General features: G+C 43.5%; 7 pseudogenes; all 7 read right to left on the minus strand.

Annotated features, from left to right (window-relative positions):
* Nucleotides 1-4278: 4278 nt before the first annotated feature.
* Nucleotides 4279-4397, minus strand: LOC143959003 (5S ribosomal RNA; annotated as a pseudogene).
* A 109-nt stretch (nucleotides 4398-4506) lies between these two features.
* Nucleotides 4507-4625, minus strand: LOC143958962 (5S ribosomal RNA; annotated as a pseudogene).
* Nucleotides 4626-4734: 109 nt separating this feature from the next.
* LOC143959031 (5S ribosomal RNA) lies at nucleotides 4735-4863 on the minus strand (annotated as a pseudogene).
* A 108-nt stretch (nucleotides 4864-4971) lies between these two features.
* On the minus strand, nucleotides 4972-5091 carry LOC143958984 (5S ribosomal RNA; annotated as a pseudogene).
* Nucleotides 5092-5196: 105 nt separating this feature from the next.
* LOC143959064 (5S ribosomal RNA) lies at nucleotides 5197-5325 on the minus strand (annotated as a pseudogene).
* A 537-nt stretch (nucleotides 5326-5862) lies between these two features.
* Nucleotides 5863-5981, minus strand: LOC143959029 (5S ribosomal RNA; annotated as a pseudogene).
* Nucleotides 5982-6530: 549 nt separating this feature from the next.
* On the minus strand, nucleotides 6531-6649 carry LOC143959071 (5S ribosomal RNA; annotated as a pseudogene).
* Between the last annotated feature and the right edge of the window lie 238 nt (nucleotides 6650-6887).

The raw sequence follows: 6887 nt of genomic DNA on the forward strand, positions 1-6887 counted from the left end.
AAAGAGGTGAACACAAATTTCAAGACTCGGGATAAAATGATCAAAGAACCTAGAAGGAGGCGTTTGCGTCAGATGCGGACAAACGGTCCAGAAGAGAAAACAGTGGAGGGTGAGTTTTTTTTCTCTTTGTTTTCTCACCTCTCTGTACACAGAAAAAAAAAAAAAGATACAGCCTACGAAGTTAATTGACAAGGCCAGTTGGACGGTATACTTCAAGTTATTTTTGGAAAATCCAGGACTTTGTGAAGTGTTGAAATAGGAACAAAGACTTCACGTTATTTGAAAAAGTCACCATTGTAGGTACAGAAGCGAATGTACACTTTGGGTGAGCTAATATGGAAGTCGGATTTTGATGTTTGAAGATGGAAGGTCCAAGCACAAAGGCAAAGAATAGATCAACAGGCAAGACACTACAGCACACTACAGCACATAATTCATATAACAAGGCAAAGAACTACAAGAAAAGAAGAAAAGAAAGATAAAGCAACGAACAACAAAGTTAAAAGGACATTATTCATCTCTTGTTTTATTTTAAGTACACACAGGACTATCATACTAACAAGGGGTGAGTGTGTTTGTTTATATAAAAGGGTAATATGGCAATGGTTAACATCTCTAGGCTCAGAAGTAAGTCTCAGTACGATCGGGAAATTGATATATTTCATATGTATGGAATATAGGAATACATGCAGTAGTAAGGTAATTAATTAATTTATGCCAGAGTAAATGGTGCTGCCAACTCTGCAACCATAGAACAAGAAGCCAACGCTTCAAGCTTCAACGAGACAAGCAGGCACCACCTTTGAGAAAAAAGCTACAGGGCGCAGTCTCCCACCATGTTCCTGGGCCAGTACTCCTGCCATGTTTCTGCAATTTTCCCTAGCAAACAAGTGAAACATTTTGCTAAAATCAGGGAGGCCGAGGCTTGGGCTGGTAACCATTGCACTTTTCAACATGGTAAAAGCATTTAACATTTCATCAGACCATTTTACAGTGTCAGACATTTCAGAGAGGGTTGCTTGTCTCAATATATTGTCATAGAAAGAACAGTCAGGTATCCATTGGCGGCAGTAACCAATCATTCCAAGAAAGGTTAGCAGGTCTTTCTTGGTAAGTGGGCGGGGCAGACCCACTATAGCAACAGTTCTTTTGTGACTGACTTTCCTAACTCCCGGAGACAGCACAAACCCTAGGTACTCAACCTCCTGTTTACACCATTGTAATTTTTTCTTAGACACTTTGTGACCACACGTATGTAACCATTTCAATAAGGATAGGCTATCAGCTCGGCAGTCCTCCTCTGAAGAACTACAGATCAAAAGATCATCAACATATTGCAACAGTACAGAACCATGAGGGGCAGTCCAAGGCCTGAGGGTGGCTTGGAGTACTATAGAATAGACCATAGGTGAGTCTATATATCCCTGGGGCATTCTACACCAAGTAAACTGGCGATTGTGTTGGTCAATCGACACAGTAAAAGCAAAGAGTGGCCTTGTCTCCTTGTCTACAAGGACAGAGAAAAAAGCATTCTTTAAATCAATTACAGTAAAACATTTGGCTGTTGCTGGAATGGAGGACAGTAGAGATGGAACATCAGGTACAATGGGTGCTATTGGGACTATGAGGTCATTTATGGTCCTCAAGTCCTGTACAAATCTGAAGGAGCCATCCGGCTTCTTTACAGGGTTAACAGGTGCGTTGTATGGAGAAATAATTTCCTCCAGGATTCCATCCTGCAGAAACTTCTTCACCATTGGCACTATGCCATCCATCTTTTCTTTAGAAAGTGGATACTGTTTATGATAGATAGGAAATGCACCTTCTTTGAGAGTGGCCTTGTATGGTGTGCATGAAACAAGTCCTACATCCAGATCTGATGTAGACCAGACCTGGGGGTCTAAATCCTCAAAATCTTCTTCACTATTTTGTTGTGACAGCATCAATAAACCTGGTTTGCATGCTACTATAGTGATTTTATCTGAGGAAATGTCTAGACCTCCTTCTGAGTTGGTTCTAATTGTGATTCCTAGTGGCCCAAACAAGTCTCTTCCCAACAAATTTACAGGACACCTTGGTATTATCCTGAAAGAATGTGTGCATATGGTGTACCCTTCATCATCTTCTATTGGTAGGGGTGGAGTCCTATATGTTTTTGTCAGTATCCCATTAATTCCCAAAGAGGGTTCCGCTGGTTCCCATTTGCCTCTGAAATGATCTTCACAAATAGTACTCCTAGTGGCCCCGCTATCAACGAGATAGGGGAGGAGTCTCCCATTTATTGAAATAGCAACCATTGGACTGTCAGTGAAATCACCTGAGACAAAAGGAAAAGCTGGGACCATTCAGTAATCATTTGTTTGACTGGGACCACTAAATGGGGTTTGAGATTACTCAGGAAAGTCTGGATCAATAATGGATCCAAAATTGTCAGAATACCCAAACCGGCTTTCTGTCCATCCTGCCATATGATCCACCTAAGGGTTAACTAGGTATTGCTCCGTACATTTAATTTTCCTATGAAAACAAAACAATTTATCATGCTTGACTGCCACCTAGCGGTGCAGACAATCAGACAACGGTGTGAATCAGACAATTAGACAATACCTCAACTTAGATTCCTTTAACAAAAAATATGGTACGGTCCGTGATACTTTTTTGTACTAATACAGCTACAATCACTTCAAGACTGTAACAGAATAAATTTGGAACAAGTTCAAGAGTATTTCAGATACAATAAACACACAATTTTGCTCATGGAGCTGCTGTTTTGTTTCAGACAAATTTAAATCACCTATGAAATTAACTTTGCAATGTACATGAATCTGTTTACCTTTTCCAAAATAGCTTTACCCAAATTGTAACTTTATAACCTCCGGGAATACTACTCACCAAGTATGCCTTTTGGTTCTGGAAACAAAATAGCAGTCCACATATACACACTCAGCGCAATTCTTTCAGCGTTATACTTTTAAAGCAAAAGCAATTATACAATCATACACAAAGTTTACACAATACATTGATCATCAGTCACCAGTTCTGTCCCAAACAGAACTAAAACTCTAGAGTACTCTGTAAATTTTTCTAAGGTCCCCAGAACCTATTCTTCTAAGATCGCCAAGATCTTTACAAGTGTCCCCAAAACACTATATGACCCCCAAGGTCATGACCGGTCAACTTATGTATACTTATGAGAGGTTCTATAACCCAACAGCAATCTCTGTGGGATGGAAGCCAAGTCACACACCTGACACCCGGACCCCGGCAAGTCAATTTCACTCAATAAGAATAGAATTCACTTACCGAGCGTTAAAAGTAGCTTTCCACGTCCGTTAAGGGTAAATAAACATCCATCCCGGGACAAGCCCCCAGTTCTGAAAGGGTTAATCCTGTGTCTAGGGTGGTCCCTTCAACCTCTCAGACCTTAGATCCAATGTATTGTATAAATTCAGATATATCTGGAATCAATTCTCGAAGGACAAATAAAACCACACACACACCATGGCGTCCTTCAAGAACTAATTGTATTGAGTTATTACAAAGCGATTGATATAGTAAATTTCACGTCATACAGAATAAGACATGCGCAGTAGACATCAAGACGATTACAGCTGGTCAAGACAAAACGCTATTGTTCTTTGTTCTAAGCTAGCTGAATTAATATAAGAAAAAGATACATAATTCCTTCTGTAGCTAAAAGAATGCTGAGAAACAGTGTGAAGGTTATAGATAAGTGTGTGAGAACACATGAGTTAGAAGAATCTCATGTTGAGACAGTTATCTGAGAAGTTAAAGGGGTGTTCAAACTGTACATATTGTAAAATGGAAGTTTGTGAATATTAAGATGGCTGACAGAAACAAGATGAATGCTTAACATAACCTTTCACAAACCTGCTTAGCATCCGAGATCAGAGGAGATTGGGCACATTCAGGGTGATGAGGCCGAAGGCGATTTTGCTGACCACTCTCAACCCTCTTGACAAATGCCAAGATGGTCACCTCGGCAAACAAGAAGAAAAATAAAACAGTTCGTCGACGCCAACAACAAAAAAAAGGTTATGGCACCTGGTACTCCCAAGCAGTCTCCAACCCAGGTACTAACCAGGCCCGACCCTGCTTATCATCCAAAATCAGACGAGATTGGGCGCATTCAGGGTGATGAGGCCTTAGGGGTTCTTCATTATCTCTCTCAACCCTCTTGACAAAGGCCAAGATGGTCACCTTGGCAAACAAGCAGAAAAAGAAAACAGGTCGTCAACGCCAACAACATATTAAAAAAGCCTACAGCACCTGTTATTCCCTGACGGTCTCCCATCCAGGTACTAACCAGGCCCGACACTGCTTAGCTTCCGAAATCAAACGAAACAGAGCGCATTCAGGGTGATGTGGCTGTAAGCAATCTTGCTGTCCACTCTCAACCCTCTTGACAAACGTCAAGATGATCACCTCGGCAAACAAGCAGAAAAATTTAATCTGGTCGTCTACACAAACAACATATTACAAAAAAGCCTATGGCACCTGTTATTCCCAGGTGGTCTCCCATCCAGGTACTAACCAAGCCCGACCCTGCTTTGCATCCGAGATCAGACATGATCAAGAGCATTCAGGGTGATGTGGCTGTAGGCGACCTTGCTGGTCACTCTCAACCCTCTTGACAAACACCAAGATGGTCACTTCGGCAAATTAGTAGAAAAATATAACAGGTTGTCGACGCCAACAACATAATAAAAAAAAAGCCTACGGCACCTGGTATTCCCAAGCTGTCTCCCATCCAGGTACTAACCAGGCCCGACACTGCTTAGCATTCGAGATCAGACGAGATAAGATAAGATCGGGAGCATTCAGGGTGATGTAGCTGTAGGCGATCTTGCTGGCCACTCTCAACCCTCTTGACAAACGTCAAGATGATCACCTCGGCAAACAAGCAGAAAAATAAAACAGGTCGTCTACACCAACAACATATAAAAAAAAAGTCTACAGCACCTGGTATTCCCAGGAGGTCTCCCATCCAGGCACCTAAGCAGGCCCGACCCTGCTTAGCATCCAAGATCAGACGAGATTGTGCGCATTCAGGGTGATATGGCCTTTGGCGATCTTGCTGGCCACTCTCAACCCTCTTGACAAACGCTAAGATATTCACCTCGGCAAACAAGCAGAAAAATAAAACTTTGTCGACGCCAACAACATATTAAAAAAAAACTATGGCACCTGTTATTACCAGGCGGTTTCCCATCCAGGTACTAATCAGGCCTGACCCTGCTTAGCATCCGAGATCAGACGAGATAAGAAAAGATCGGGAGCATTCAGGGTGATGTGGCCGTAGGCGATCTTGCTGGCCACTCTCAATCCTCTTGACAAACGCCAAGATCGTCACCTCGGGAAACAAGCAGAAAAATAAAACAGGTCGTCGATGCCAACAACATATAAAAAAAAGGCTACGGCACCTGGTATTCCCAAGCAGTCTCCCATCCAGGTACTAACCAGGCCCCTCCCTGCTTAGTATATGAGATCAGACGAGATTGGGTGCATTCAGGGTGATGTGGCTGTAAGAGATCTTGCTGGCCACTCTCAACCCTCTTGACAAACGGCAAGATGGTCAGCTCGGCAAACAAGCAGAAAAATAAAACAGGTCGTCGACGCCAACAACATATTAAAAAGAAGCCTATGGCACATGGTATATCCAAGGCCTGATCCTGCTTAGCATCCGAGAACAGACAAGATCGGGCACATGCAGGGTGATGTGACCAAAAGTGATCTTGCTGGCCCCTCTCAACCCTCTTGATAAACACCAAGATGGTCACCTCGGCAAACAAGCAGAAAAATAAAACGGGTCATCGACGCCAACAGCATATTAAAAAAAAAAGCCTACGGCACCCGGTATTCACAGGTGGTCTCCCATCCAGGTATTAACCAGGCCCAACCCTGCTTATCATCCAAGAATAGACAAGATCAGGCGCATTCAGGGTGATGTGGCCATAGGTGATCTTGCTGGCCACTCTCAACCCTCTTGACAAATGCAAAGATGGTCACCTCTGCAAACAAGCAGAAAAACAAGACATCGTCGACGCCAACAACATATAAAAAAAAAATCTATGGAACCTAGTATTCCGAGGCGGTCTCCCATCCAGGTACTAACCAGGCCCAACCCTGCTTAGCATCTGATATCATATGTTATCAGGCTCATTCAGGGTGATGTGGCCGTAGGGGAACTTGCTGGCCACTCTCAACCCTCTTGACAAACGCCAAGATGGTCACCTCGGCAAACAAGCAGAAAAATTAAACAGGTCGTCGATGCCAACAACATATTAAAAAAAGCCTACGGAACCAGGTATTTCCAGGCAGTCTCCCATCCAGGTACTAACCAGTCCTGACCCTGCTTAGCATCCGAGATCAGACGCATTCAGAGTGATCTAGCAGTAGGCCATCTTGATGGCAACTCTCAACCCTCTTGACAAACGCCAAGATGGTCACCTCGGCAAACAAGCAGAAAAATAAAGCAGGTTGTCGACGTCAACAACATATTAAAAAAAAGCCTACGGCACCTGATATTCCCAGGCGGGCACCCATTCAGGTACTAACAAGGCCCGACCCTGCTTAGCATCCAAGATCAGACGAGATTGGGCGCATTCAGGGTGATGTGGCCTTAGGCAAACTTGCTGGTCACTCTAAACCCTCTTGACAAACGCCAAGATGGTCACCTCGGTAAACAAGCAGAAAAATAAAACAGGTCGTTGGCGCCAACAACATATTAAACAAAAAGCCTACGGCACCTGGTATTCCCAAGCGGTCTCCCATCAAGGTACTAACCAGTAGGGATGGCCGAACTGTTCGCCCAGTGGTCGTGTCGTGGCGAATTTCGGCTGTTCGCGGTCCGCCCGTTCGGCCGA

Source organism: Lithobates pipiens, unplaced genomic scaffold (assembly GCF_037356315.1).
Source record: "Lithobates pipiens isolate NorthernLeopardFrog02 unplaced genomic scaffold, aLitPip1_a1.2 Scaffold_66, whole genome shotgun sequence".
In the NCBI taxonomy this organism is placed as follows: domain Eukaryota; kingdom Metazoa; phylum Chordata; class Amphibia; order Anura; family Ranidae; genus Lithobates; species Lithobates pipiens.